Source organism: Dama dama, chromosome 24 (assembly GCF_033118175.1).
Source record: "Dama dama isolate Ldn47 chromosome 24, ASM3311817v1, whole genome shotgun sequence".
Taxonomy (NCBI): domain Eukaryota; kingdom Metazoa; phylum Chordata; class Mammalia; order Artiodactyla; family Cervidae; genus Dama; species Dama dama.
Window position 1 is genome coordinate 48,881,570 of NC_083704.1, and position 14,614 is coordinate 48,896,183.

Here is a 14,614-nt window from a genome sequence, read left to right on the forward strand (position 1 = left end):
CAGTTCAAAAACATCAATTCTTCGGTGCTCAGCTTTCTTTATAGTCCAACTCTCACATCCATACATGACTACTAGAAAAACCATAGTTTTGACTAGATGGACCTTTGTTGGCAAAGTAATGTCTCTGCTTTTTAATATGCTGTCTAGGTTGGTCATAACTTTTCTTCCAAGGAGCAAGCATCTTTTAATTTCATGGCTGCAGTCACCATCTGCAGTGATTTTGGAGCCCAAGAAAATAAAGAAGCCAGGTTTTAGTTAAAAGCCCTAGTCTAAGAAATTCTTGTTTGGAACCTTATAAAATCCCTATAATTGAAGCTCCAGACCCTTTTTTCTCTTTGTTTTCTTTGTTTCTCAGAAGTTCCAGTAAAACTTTACTTACAAAAATGGGCAGCTAGCCCATGGACTGTAGTTCGCTTATTTTCTTTTCAAAAATATTGCATTAAGATATGATTCACCTTGATTACTAAGATTTTGGTGCCTTCTTAAATTTTGCACCCAAAGCTACTCTCACCTGCCTTACCCTAATCCTGCCCATTTAGTATGGAGTTTCACAGATTCATTTAAAAACTCCTGCCAATGTAACAACAATCCAGTGCTGAACTTTTGGCACTACGGAGGAAAATGGAAAAAAGGCTGGTTTTGTGTTACTGACATTTCAGACATCTTTAATGTTTCAACACCCTCCACCCAATTTTATCAATTTTTCTCTCACTAGCATGCTTAAAATTTTTGCTGTGCCCTTTCAGCACGTGCATGGATGGAAATATAGATAGGATTCAAGGTAAGAATGCTTCATGGCTTCTAGAGTAGCTTAATCCTCTATAATGCCTTTAGCTTTTTAGAAGGAAAAACACAATGTTATTTGAATGCAACCACTTTAGTAGAAAACAGCACAAGTCTAAGGAACCAGGGTTTGGGTGAGACTAAAAGAACATGTATGCCTGTATTTAAACTTTTTAAAGCCTTGCCCCTGTAGTTACTTCTCTCCTTGTGAACTTTTAAGGGGACGTTCCACCTTGAAATATTTCTTGAAAGATGGGCATGGTTTAAAAGTCCTTTTAATTTTACAGCTTTTAGCACAATTTAAAATGTGCTAATGAACTACCTTTCAAATAGTCAAGTCAGGGTATACTGAAGGAAGAGGAGGCCTAAGGGATGGGTAGTAGCTCATGGAAAATATCACATAGAAACTGACACAGCCCAGGCTCAGGCCTCAGCACGGCCATCTGCCACATCTTTTCAGAAGCAGAATGAGGAATCTCCAATGCCTGTAATAATGTCTACTTATGAGGTTTCTCCAAGGTTTGTTTTTTGAGGGGGGATTTGGTCTGGACCAGATTCGTTGGATTCTGATGAACTGGATTGAAGGGCTTTGTCTAAGCACTAGGGAGCTGGTTTTCCAATTCCGGGAGAACTTGGGGTTGCAAGGAAGAGAAACTCACTCAGGCTACCTGAGACAGAAAAAAGAAGGTATATAACTATTGGAAGGACACGGGGGCCTCTCATGGAACCCAAGGACAGCAAAGGTAGCCAGACTTTGTGAGTAGCCAGAATCACAGAAATGTAAAGTTACTGGAAACTAAGGAACTAAATAAATGGATATAATTTGGAATTTAATCAACATTTTTTTTTTTACAAACTCCTGAAAGACTTGCATGCCTTGAGAATCCAGAAAACTGTAAATGGGGAAATTAATGTTCAATTATAAATATCTACAGAACACAGATTTATGGCTTTACATATTTACACACATTTCATTTCATTTGAAAACAACTATAAGTTAGATCTTTCTTTTCATCTCACAATAATTCTTGAGAATGCTTGATAATTATGGACAAAGTCACAAGTATATAAAATGAATTAGTCAAATAATTTTAAAAGCAAAGTTAAAGAAAACTTTAAAAATTTTCTATAGGGAAAAGGATATATATATTTTAATGATGTTGGGTTTTGATATGCTTGTATGATGCTTAGGGCTACAAAACTCTTAAAACATTTTTGGCAGAGAGAACTGGCTTAGATTGGCTTAGCTGAGCCAATAGATGGGCTTCCTAAGTGTCAGGTGATTATTTCTGATCCAATCAGTTGTAGTGATAGAGATGCCAGTTGATCAGGTAATTGGGCCTTTTTCCTTTTGTGGCACTCCAGTGATATTTCTCTTGAACTAAAATCTATTTTGTAAAGAGATATGTACACACATTACCTCATGCCTAAGAAAGACAGATAATTGTGAGTTGTTTAGGCATTTTGTTTCTCAGCTCACTAGATTCTTCCCATGGTGAATGAGTGTTCTGGGTTACTTATAAACAGTTTCCCTTTTGCTTCAGGCTCTGATATGGCCCTGGGTAGAGCTAACAGAACTGGCTGGTGGAGTAGCTATGAAATCAGCAAAAGGAGAAATCAGAGCTGCTCCTCAGTCTGGTCCTGAGCAACTAGTTAAATAGTGGTGTGGTTAATCTAATGGGCAACTCTGAAACAGAAGAGGCTCGGAATGTAGTAATAAAAATGCAGAGTCCTGGTTAGGACAAATCAAGTTGGGATGCTAGTTAGATACCTATACTGGGGATATCAAGTAAACAGCTAGCAGTCTAAGTCTTTCGGGCCCTTTTAGACATCTTGGTTTCTGTCTATATGGCTCTCTATTCTCCTTTCCACAGACCAGCTTTCCTTGGCATCATGGTTTTAGGTACCATGGTTCTGAGACCACCATGGTCTGTAGCTCACCACGCAGTACCAACTGGCTGACTTATTCTCATGGCACAGTTTCAAATACTGTGGAGACAGTCTGTGACAACTCACCCAGAGGCCAATGTCCACCAGATTTGATCTCCTCTGGTTGGGTTCACAGAGCATGCAGACTGCTGCTCCAGACTGAGCCCAGGACGGGGCAGGAAAGTTGGATATGGAAAGCAAATTTGATGACATTTCCTTGGGAAGTCTTTTCTGAACCTCAAGGCAAAAAGTTGATCATCTTTCCTTTGTTGTTCAGTTGCTAAGTTGTGTCCAACTCTCTGCGATTCCATGGACTGCAGCATGCCAGGCTTCCCTGTCCTCCACTATCTCCCAGAGTTTGCTCAAGTTCATGTCCACTGAGTCGGTGATGCCATTGAATCATCTTATCTTCTGCTTCCCTCTTCCCCTTTTACCTTCAATCTTTCCCAGCATCAGGTTCTTTCCAATGAGTCAGCTCTTTGCATCAGGTGGCCAAAGCCCTAGAGCTTCAGCTTTAGCATCAGTCCTTCCAATGAATGTTCAGCCTCGATTTACTTTAGGATTGGCTAATTTGATCTCCATGCAGCCCAAGGGACTCTCAGAAGTGTTTTTCAGCACCACAGTTTGAAAGCATCAATTCTTTAGCACTCAGCCTTTTTTATGGTCCAACTCTCACATCCATACATGACTACTGGAAAAACCATAGCTTTGACTATGCAGACCTTTGTTGGCAAAGTGATGTCTCTGCTTTTTAATATGCTATCTCGGTTTGCTATAGCTTTTCTTCCAAGAAGGAAGTATCTTCTAATTTCATGACTGCAGTTACCATCTGCAGTGATTTTGGAGCCCATGGAAAGAAAATCTGTCATTGCTTCTACTTTTCCCCTTTCTATTTGCCATGAAGTGATATGACCGGATGTCATGATCTTAGTTTTCTGAATGTTGAGTTTTAAGCCAGTCTTTTCACTCTTCCTTCCTTTATGCTCCTACAATTCTCAGAGCTTTGTCCCTTCTAAGTGATACTGTAATGGCCTGTTTTCTTGTCTGTCTCCTTAACTACACTGTACAGTCCTTGAAGGCAGGGCCTCTGCAGGAACTAGCACAGACTAGATACTTAGTAACTATTTGTGGAGGGAATGAATGAATGAATATGTGAGAAAAAGTACCTGCACAAAGTGTGCTTCCTCTGACATGCTGGAAGGGTTCACCATGATGGAGAAAAATGTAAAAAAACAACAAAGCAAAGCAAAACAGAAAAAAATCAACAAAGAACCTGGAGCCTATGGCACCTCAAACCTGTTATGTACAGGTTTTATAAAATATAACACCTTTTACACTTTTCTGTCCTTAGCCCTCAAGGACTACTTGCAAGCATTTTGAACACTGGATGTGTTTATATACATATTTAAACATAAAGTTAGAGAATGTTGGTTCTAGAAGGGATCTTAAGATCCTTTGGTTCAGCTTACTAAAATTTTTCAGGTAAGAAAGCTAAGTCTCAAAAGGATAAAGGTGACTTTAAAGATCCATAAAGCTCCCAGTCCTTGTTCTATATAAAGTGGCCTTCTCCTTAGAGCAATTATTCATTACTTTTTCAAGGACCCAATGTGAAAGAAATCTGCTGAGAACCATAGATCTCTCTGGGAAACAAACTGTCCCCATGAAGTCCAAGGATTCCTGTTTAGAATCCAAGGATCGAAGTAAAAGAGATAGGGTGCCCAAGAGTAGTGAACCTTAGGCATAAATTTAAATACACTCTTAGCTGGACATGTTATCCAACTTTTCTAAAAGACAGCAACATTTTACAGAGTTTTTGTGAGAGTAGTTAAGAAGACATAAGTGCTGCACATAAAAGGTACTCTGTAAAATGTTGGTCACATTTTGAAAGACATGGGATTATAGGACTACTCAAAGGACTCCTGAAAAGGCTTTATATATTCATCTATACAGCAAACCTTTTCACTTGAGGGTATCATGAATGTACACGGGAAACTAAACACAACAGGTGTAGCTTGCTTTTGTCCACAGAGCATGCAGGTCAATAGAATGAGTGCTGAGTTTTTTGGTGACTGACAGAAGAGGATGTAGGCAAAGAGACCTCAGGGGGCCATGAGCCTGTGAAAAATCTTAAATACCAGTTGTAAAAGGAGAGTTTGGGCTTTCCAGATGGCACAGTGATTAAAAAAAAAAAAAATCTACCCGTTAATGTAGGAGACAAGATGTGGGTTTGATTCTGGGGTCGGGAAGATCCCCTGCAGAAGGAAATGGCAACCTACTCCAGTATGCTTGCCTGGGAAATCCCAAGGAGGGAGGAGCCTTGAGGGCTACAGTCCCTGGGGTCACAAAGAGTTGGGTAAGACCGGAGCTCATGCACATACACACACAAAGAAAGGCTTAAGGACTAGGGCACTTGGGCTGAAACAGGAAGGCATGCTCCTCTTTCACAGGCAAAGTCCTTCATTTAATATTTGAATTCTGAGAGGAAGAAAAAAGAAGTCATCCCTGGTCTTGGATGATTCCATACCTCTGCTCACCCAGACATCCCTTGTCTGGATTTGCTTCATTTGTCTGAGCATCCAGAAGACTCACTGCAATAGGAAGGAAATCACTGCTTTAGTCCTGCAAATTGACTACTCAGTGAAACAGCCCAAATCTGGAGATTTCCCTGACCTGTGGACTCCCTGAATAGACAATGGTAGCAGTTGAGGCTCCAGACTTGTTGGGTGGGAGCTTTCTCCAGTGCAAACCCTGTCCAACTCCTCATGCACATTATATTGAAGTGTATTTACGTGTGTATATGAATGTGAATGAACTGACACCATCGTCCTACCTTAAATAGGATAATGCACACACTTTGCTGGGTGCAGACGAGGCACTCAGTGAATGATGGCAGCTCTGAGGATGATGATGATGGTATTTTTTCCTCGCTCCATTCGTCTTCCATTCTCTTCTTCCCTTGAAGGAACAAGTAAATGCCTTGTGAAATCCCTTCAGCCTCCCAAAGAAAATTAAGCTAATGGGAGGGCGCCAGGGTAAGGAAACCTCGACTCCCACTCTAAAGCTTAACTTGAAAGATAGTTGATAGTTGCATCCCCTCCACCAAGTGTCATCCCTGTCGCTGGAGCCACCTAACTATTTCCCCGGAGTGCCCGGCAGCTTTCGGAGGGGGGTAACCGGCTAGGGGCATCGGGGAACTGGGATGGAGACGAGAAGCTCAGAGACGGTGGCCTCCGGGGCAGAGGCGCTTGAAAACCCCCAGCGCCCGCACCTTGCCCGGGCCGGGCGCTCTCTGCTGCCCCCCGCGGAGGTGCCCGCGTCCCAGCCCCGGCCCCCCTAGCGGCTCCTCGGGAATGCTGGGAATGTGAGTCAGGGCCGCGGAGAGCGAGCGAGCGAGCGAGCGCGCGGAGCGGCGGGGCTGGGGGCGCGGCGGAGCGCAGGTCTGGCTGCGCCCGCGCGAGCGCGCGTCTCGGGACTGCGGCGGGTGCCGCCCCCTCGGCCGTCGGCCCCGCCCGGCCCGGCGCCCGGCCTCGGCCCTGCGAGCGGCGCCCTTCCTCCTTCGCTCGCTCGCTCCCTCCCCGCCCCGCTCCTCCTCCTCCTCCTCCCGCTCCTGCACGCTCGGGCTCCGGCTCTGGCGCCGGCTCCGGCTCCTCCCGGCCGCCCGGGGCCAAGGAGACGTGAGGTTGTAAAAATCCATGTGGGACGGCCCCGGGGCGAGCATCAGAAAGGTGAGACGTCGGGGCCGCGGCCGCTGGGCGCCCGGCTCCCTCGGGGCGGCCGTTCCGGGGCATCCCTCGTGCCGGGTCCCCCTCACTCGTGGGGAGCTGCAATGCGTTATCGGGGGTAGCCGAGGGGTGAACCACCCGCCTCTACTTGGGCTTGCTGGGCCGGGGGAAAGGATGGGGCGGCCTAAGGGCGGATTTGTCTTGATGGAGAAACCCCCGGATTGGAACAAGTGCACGGCTTCCTCCGGCGCGCGGGCGCTGCTCGCTCGACCCGGCGGCCCGGGCCACCTCCCGCAGTCCCTCCCCGGCAGCCACCCTGACTGCTTTCGCCTTTCTTCTTTTCTGCTCCCCCTCTTTCGCCTGGCTTTCCCCGCTTTTGCCTTGAAGGGTGGGGGTGTTCGCAGGGGCGAGGGTCTCGGGAAACCCCCAGGCAGAACAAAGTAGAGGAACGTGGAACCCCGGCCCCGGGGGTGGGGTACCTGGCCGCTTCGGTGGGCTCCGAGGGGAGCGTGTTTAAAAAAAAAAAAAAAAAAATCCGTGTCAGGGAAAATGAAGCCGGATTTATTGGCGAGGAGTAGGGGGTGGTGGTCCATGAAAACGAATACGCTGTGAAATTAAACTGAACGACCTGCTTTCTCTCCCCCTTCCCATCTCCGAATTATACAAGAAAAGGGATACTTATAGGGTTGTACCTATTCATTTTATTTTTAAATTATTGTCCGAGCCTTTGAAAGATCATCTTAGGACCGTGAAGATTAAGGGCTGCTTTGGTGCGGGATAATAAAACAGCTCTCGTAAACTCGGATCGGCCCTGCCTTTTAAATTTTGTACTTAAGGGTCTCTTTTCTCCTTGCCTCAGAGGGAGGGTCCCCTCTGTTACGAGCAGATCGATTTTAGGCGGTTACCTGCCTTTGCTGGATGAAAGGCAATTTACTCCCGGAGCGGTGAATTGTCAGCTCCCTCCGTGATTGACAGCCACACCTGCCACTTATGTGGGCAAAACGGGGACCGCTGGAACCTCAAGAGCCAATCAATGCTTGAGAGAGGAGGGCAGTTCCCACTTGTCATGGTTAGTTTCCTGGTTGGCTTTTTAAATCAGTGGTTTTACTTAACCATTGGTTTACACCAGGTATGAGGTTCCAGCTGTGAGAGGCAGACAAGCGGGAAGAAAACTCTTCAAAAATGGGCTCAGAAGCAAGAATGCTTCACTTGTGTTTGTCACCCCGTTTTAGTTGTAGTAGTTGGGGATGCTCAGGCCATTGGCTTAGAAATGAAAATGAAATGAGTCTGTATACAGGGTGAAATGGGAGAGTGTGTTGGGGATTAGAAGTGTCAACCGATTTCTCTAGAATTGCAGGCTGCTTTATAAGAGATACCCTTTGCTCCTGAGCTATCTGGAAAAGGGTGTGGCACTCTGTCTCCTGTGGTCCGTCTTGTCCTTGTAAAGTCACATTGTTTCTCAATATACAGTACTTAGCTCTTTGCTCTATTGGGGGGATTTATAAAGATACTTTTGAAGCAGGCAAACATGCTTTATTTGAATTACCATGAATAGAAGGGATTCTTTTAGTTTTGATGCTGCAACTCAACTTCTGGAAGTGAAACCTGCCTTCTTCACTTCGTCAAGCCAGATGCTTTCTGGAGGGTAGACGAGTTTGCCTTTAAGGTGAATTTGCTTCTAAGATGAGCCATCTTGTTGGTTTGCGTCTCTGCTTTAATTAAAGCCTTCACAGTTTGGAAGGGTGGTGTGTGGATCGTGATGGAAGCATGGCTTTCACCAGCAAGATTTTCGAGGGTGGATGGATTGTGGGTAGAAGACCAGATCCTTCTCAACTCTGTATTAGTGAATGGCTAATTTTTCAATACTCTTCTGCCTTAATTTAGTGGAAAAATTACTGATTGATCCGGAGAGCTGTCACCTTACAGAAGACGTACCTGAATGTGAACATAAAGCTCTGCATTGAGCATATCATGAACAGATTGTGGGCTACAGTATACCGATTAGAATAGTCCTCATGTAGGAGCCAGGTTTGTCAATTATCATCATCATTATTATTGCATATGCAAGGACTTTAGGGGTACTTTACATGTATTTTCTTTATTAAGTCCTGCAGAGCCCCTATGAGGTGTGTGTGTGTGTGTGTGTGTGTGTGTGTGTTAGTCACTCAATTGTGTCTGACTCTTTGTGACCCTATGTACTGTAGTCTGCCAGGCTTCTCTGTCCATGGGATTCTCCAGGTGAGAATACTGGAGTGGGTTGCCATTTCCTCCTGCAGGGGATCTTCCTGCATTGTGGGCAGATTCTTTACCGTCTGAGCCACCAGGGAAGCGCTTATGAGGTAGGTAGGACTATTATTATCCCCAGATTATAGATGAGGAAACAAAAATAAATTAAGTATATCGCTACAGTTTAGTGGGAGAGTGAGAACTTGAGCCCATGTTTCTCTGATCCAGCCCCCATGACCTTGGGCATGGCTTTGAATTCAAATTCTGGCTGTGCAGTCTTCATGGGTTCAGTATGCAGCGTACTCTTCCAGTTTACATAGGGCTTATTCTGTTGAGTCCACTGTGATATTAATGGTCTTTGCACTGTGCTGTTTGCCTTGCCACTTTGAAGGCTCTTTCCTCCACCATCAAGCAAATTAGGTAACTTTGTGTGTTATATATTTCCAGTATGTCAACTCTGGCCCAAGGGAAATTTGGTTTCAAACTTAATGATGACTTCGAAGAAAGTAAAACAAAATAACATGCACGCTCTTCCATCTTCCTTGATACCTTAAGGTTCCAGCTGGAGTTGTGAATAAGTCTTGGTTGAATACATACTCTTGCTATTCAACTGGCTTTATTTTTTCTTCTCTAAAGAATAGGAATTTTATTTTCTTTTCCACTTACAAAGGGATTCTTTTTCATTAGTGATTAAATATAGTTATATTTAAAATTATCCTATTACAACAATATGGCTCTCTTGCTTTTTTATGTAACAAAAGCCACAGACTTTAGCCTTTCAGTGTCTTCTTCCCATTGACAAAACTCAATGGTCATGGTTTGCCAAAACAGGTATCCTGAAAAGTGAGTTTAGATGAATGGTATTGGAGTCCACAAATTCACCTCAACAGATAGTCTTTGATTTTGGTAGCATTGACTTTGTACAATTACCATTTTAATTTGTTTTACTAGGACTTCCTTTAATAACCCCTTTTTATCAGCTAATAGCTTAACACATTGGCTGTCATATGGGAGATCTATCTGCCAGCCAACAGTTGAGTTTTAGCAATGTTTATATTATTCCTTGATACTTTATTGTGATTTTCCTTGTTTTAGAAAGATAGTAGAACAAAAGGAAAACAGAAGCATTGATATTAACTATAATGTAGGTCTCATAAATTTAAAATAGTTGATCCAAAGATAGAAATCATTAGGTGTACCAAAGACAGAGATGCTTCAATCACTTCTTTTTCACAAGAAGAAAAGGAGCAAAATGAATGACTATGTAAGATGTGAAATTATATCAAATGGTAAAAGAAAAATTAGTCACCTTTTGCTGTGTAACAAAACTCCTGGACTTACAGCAACAGGTATTTATTCTCACCCTCGTGAGTCTGTTGGTTGACACTTATTTTCAGCTGATCTAGGTTGGGCTCCTGTGATGACCCTGCTGTAGCTTGTAGCTTGGATCCTGGGCTGTTCTGGGGCCCAGGCTGAAGGGATAGCAGCTACGTGGGGCATGCTCTTCTCATAGCAGATCAGTGTGTTCAAGAGCCGAGTCAAACTGTACAAGCTAGTGTCATTTCCATTAACAGTATTTTGGGATATACCAAGTTAGATGGTGAAGCCCAACATCCATGGTTAAGAGTAGACTCTGCCCCTAGTTGGGGAGAGAATATTTAATGAACTATAATCTGAACTCCTACAATGTGTAAAAAGAATAATTTTTTTTTTTTTTTAGAATTTTGTAATTTTTTTCTTCTCATTCTTGGAGAATGCAGTCTTCATCCCCTCACTCCTACCCCTATTTTTATGACATATAAACATAATATTTTGCATTTCAGGAATATACCATGTTTGATTCTAGAGGATTGACTGTAAAAGCAGATATGAGTATATACATGAATTACTTAAATGATCCAGACACCTACTGTGTTTGAGGGACTGTGCTCAATGGAGTGAGGAGCTCAGGAGTTTTTGTCTGATATGAGTCCTGTTACCATAGAACTTATTAGGAGTAGGTGTCAGGAAACACTTTGTAGATGAAATGGTATTTTCCTGCTTCCTTGAAGCAGTGATAGTGTCAGAGATAGAACAGGGGATATAGTGGAAGTGTAAGGTGCACATCTGGATATAATGAGTTATTCCATTTGGCTAGAGGGTTGAATAATAAGGTTATGATAATAATAATAATTATAATAATAGTAATTATAACCTAGCTTTTATTGATCTGTTAACTATGTGCTAGGTGCTCTGCACTCTGCTCAGTACTTTATGTGAAATATATCATTTAATATTGGGATATATTGGTAAATACATCATTTAATATTGGGGTAGACCTACTTTCTGATTGCCTATCTAGTATTCATTCTCTCCTTTCTCACGAAAGGAACTCCAGTTTTGTTTGAGATGAGAATATGCCTGTCTCACACTCCCAAACTCTCTTATGTGAAAGGCCACAAAACTCAGGTCTTAATAATGATGCTTTGACCCCTTTTTGCTTCTTGCTGCGGGGAAAATGCCTTGAGGAGCAGCAGCCAACTTCATTAACAAAGATAAGTTGTTGTTGTTCACTTGCTAAGTCATTTCTGACTGTTTGCAATTCCATGGACTACAGCACACCTGGCTCCTCTTTCCTCCATTATCTCCTGCACTTTGCTCAAATTCATATCCGTTTAGTCAGTGATGCTGTCTAATCATCTCATCCTCTGCCACCCCCTTCTCTTTTTACTTTCAGCCTTTCCCAGCATCAGGGTCTTTTCCACTGAGTCGTCTCTTCACATCAAGTGACCAAAGTATTGCAGCTTCAGCTTTAGCATCAGCCCTTCCAATGAATATTCAGGATTTATTTCCTTGAGGATTGACTGGTTTGATCTCCTTGCTGTCCAAGGGACTCTCAAGAGTCTTCTTTCGCACCACAATTTGAAAGCATCAGTTCGGTGCTCAGCCTTCTTTATGGTCCAACTCTCACATTTATACATGACTACTGGAAAAACCATAGGTTTGACTGTACAGACCTTTGTTGGCAAAGTGATGTCTCTGCTTTTTAATACGCTGTCTAGGTTTGTCATAGCTTTCTTTCCACGGAGCAAGCATCTTTTAATTTCACGGCTCCAGTCGCTGTTTGCAGTGATTTTGGAGCCTGGGAAGATAAAATTTGTCACTGCTTCCACTCTTCCCCCTTCTATTTGCCATGAAGTGATGGGACCAGATACCATGATCTTAGTTTTTTGAACGTTGAGTTTTAAACCAGCTTTTCCACTCTCCTCTTTCACCCTCATCAAGAGACTCTTAGTTCCTCTTCACTTTCTGCCATTAGAGAGGTATCATCTGCAGAGCTGAGATTGTTGATTTTTCTCCCAGCAATCTTGATTCCAGCTCGTGATTCATCCAACCTGGTGTTTTGAGTGATGTACTCTGTGTAGAAGTTAAATAAGCAGGTGACAGTATACAGCCATGTCATACTGTATTCTCAATTTTGAACCAGTCAGTTTTTTTCATTTTTGGTTCTAACTGCTGCTTCTTGACTTGTGTGCAGGTTCCTCAGGAGATGGGTAGCATATATTAAACATCACAAAGCTGGAACCTGGAAGGCTGATGGTTTTGATGACATTGTTGAGCCATAGTATAAGCCTAGACTGCTTATACTATGTTAAATCAGTACTTCTTATTACTTAAAACAAATAACCTCCTTAGTTTTAAGCCACTATTTGTTACTTGTAGTCAAACATAATCTTCACTGATACATATAACTTCTCAAGAGCCTCTGCAAATAGATGCTTTCATACCTATTTCAAGGGTGAGAATATGAAAATCAGATTAAGGCATTTGCACAAGATCTAGGATTCATTACTGAGTCATTTTGACTTTTAGGGCCATCATACTGCCTTTGGCTGGGCAGATAAGTACCACAATAGAGACACTGTTGGAAAAGTAGTTTGGAGTAAAATTGAGGGAGGAAACTAGATTCCAGGCTGAAAAGTTTGAGTTTTATCACTGGGCGAAAGCATACAGTTGGCTCTCAACATATGGAGATTCTGAGTCTGGAGGGTTGACTGTAAGGGACTTGAGCATCCTTGGTTTTTGGTATCCACGGGCATTCTAGGAGTCAATCTCCTGCAGATACTGAAGGGCCATTGTATAAGATGACTTGACAAAGACAGAGACTGGAGTTTGGAGGACCACAGAGACTTAAGTGATGTCACCCATGCTTTAGTGTGAATGAAGTTGGAGGCAAAGCTCAACACAAAGGTGATTTGGGAATTTGAGAAGAAACTGGAACTGACTGAACACAAATCGTAGTTGGCTATTAACATGCTATCCTCTGAGAACAAAACTAAAGTCTTCTGAAGGTTAGTATTAACTTCTACTAACAGTTTCACATTTGCCAGGAAGTAGGGAATGAGTAACGTACAGAACTGTTAATGGGATGTGAATCATTATTTAGTGCAATTGATGGGGACTTCTACTTGTCTGTACCATTTATTGAACACTTGATGACCTTGTATGACATGATTTTGATCTGGGTCTGGCTTTATTGCACCAGTTAAAGGTAGCAGAGATGAAGGGTAAGGCCAGAGAGTGGTGCAAGAACACAACGAATTCTGTCAGTGGACTTTTTTCCACATCTGCTAAACATTTTGGTGCTTTCTTAGAGGCGGGGTAGGGTCAATTTAACTTCCTGGGCCTCCTTTCCCCCTGTTTCTCTACTTTTTTTAATCTATAAAATAAAGGATTTGGTTTACATTAGTGGTTTTCAAATGTTTTTCAGCTGTAGAAACTTTTGTTTCCTGAATAAAAAGTTATCTGGACCTTCAGTTTAATATAGAAAAAAGCAGAGTTGTTCTGAAAATTCAGGGCCTGGGTTTATGTAGTCTGAGATGTCTTTATGTTGAGGCTACTGCTCTGAAATGCTCCCTACATGTTCTCTCAGGTCCAGGATTATGTGAATCTTAGAGCTGTCCAGATGTTTTATTGGAGCATCCTCTTTAACAAATCACTTTATTATTCCACAGCTTGCTGTGTTTTAGTATCATCCTGGGTAGAGATTGGTGATGGACAGGGAGGCCTGGCGTGCTGCGGTTCATGGGGTCGCAAAGAGTCGGACACCACTGAGCGACTGAACTTAACTGAGGGGAGAGATTGTTAATGCTCACCATGGCTACTTTTTCTCCAGGTATACGTTGAAAGTGACTTGTGTTACCTCTATTTCTAGAACACTTAATTTCCAGTGTGAGACCGTCTAATACTCTCTTCTGCTGTGATGATCATGGAAACACCTGTTGAGACGGAGCCTCCATGTGCCACAGTCCCTAAGTCACTAAATGAACAAATCTTCCAGTCAGTTGGTGTTGGACATGTAATGTGATTATATGGTATAGTGAAATAAACCTTTGTTGTTTTAAGCTATTGAGATTTTGTGATTGTTTATGCAGCATTTTAAAAAACTTATCTTTACTAATAGATCATCTTTTAACAATCTTTAGCATCTTTAGTTTATATGCTAAACTTTATTTAAGTTGCTTTTGAAGTGTTTTCTGGATCAACCTGAGGCCTGGCCAGCTTGTCCTTACTTTGTGCTTAGAAAAATAGAAGGCATCATGTACATTTACTGTCTGGGTAGGTCTCTGTACTCATCGGTTTTATGATTTGAAATGTTGTTGTTGAGTCGCTAAGTTGTGTCCGACTCTTTTGCAACCCCATGGACTGTAGGCAGCCGGGCTTTTCTGTCCATGGGATTTCCCAGGCAAGAATACTGCAGTGGGTTGCCATTTCCTTCTCCATGGGATGTTCCCAATCCAGATATCGAACCTGTGTCTCCTGCATTGTAGGTAAATTCTTTACCCCTGAGCCACCAGGGAAGCCCCATGAATTGGAATACTTAACTATGTTTGCTGTCATGTTAGAAGAAAAAGTCCAAATAAATATTGTGTAGCACACCTTACTTTAAAAAAAAGAACACATTTAATTTAATG

The 14,614-nt window shown here is 42.7% G+C and overlaps 1 protein-coding gene across 1 annotated transcript in view; it reads left to right on the plus strand.

Annotated features, from left to right (window-relative positions):
- The first annotated feature begins 6,409 nt into the window (after positions 1-6,409).
- The window catches only part of ERC2 (ELKS/RAB6-interacting/CAST family member 2), a 988,080-nt gene continuing 979,875 nt past the window's right edge, over positions 6,410-14,614 (plus strand). Inside the window, exon 1 of the mRNA XM_061129191.1 lies at positions 6,410-6,437. The gene's annotated coding sequence lies outside the window, so the exon portion shown is untranslated. The remainder of the gene's footprint in view (positions 6,438-14,614) is intronic.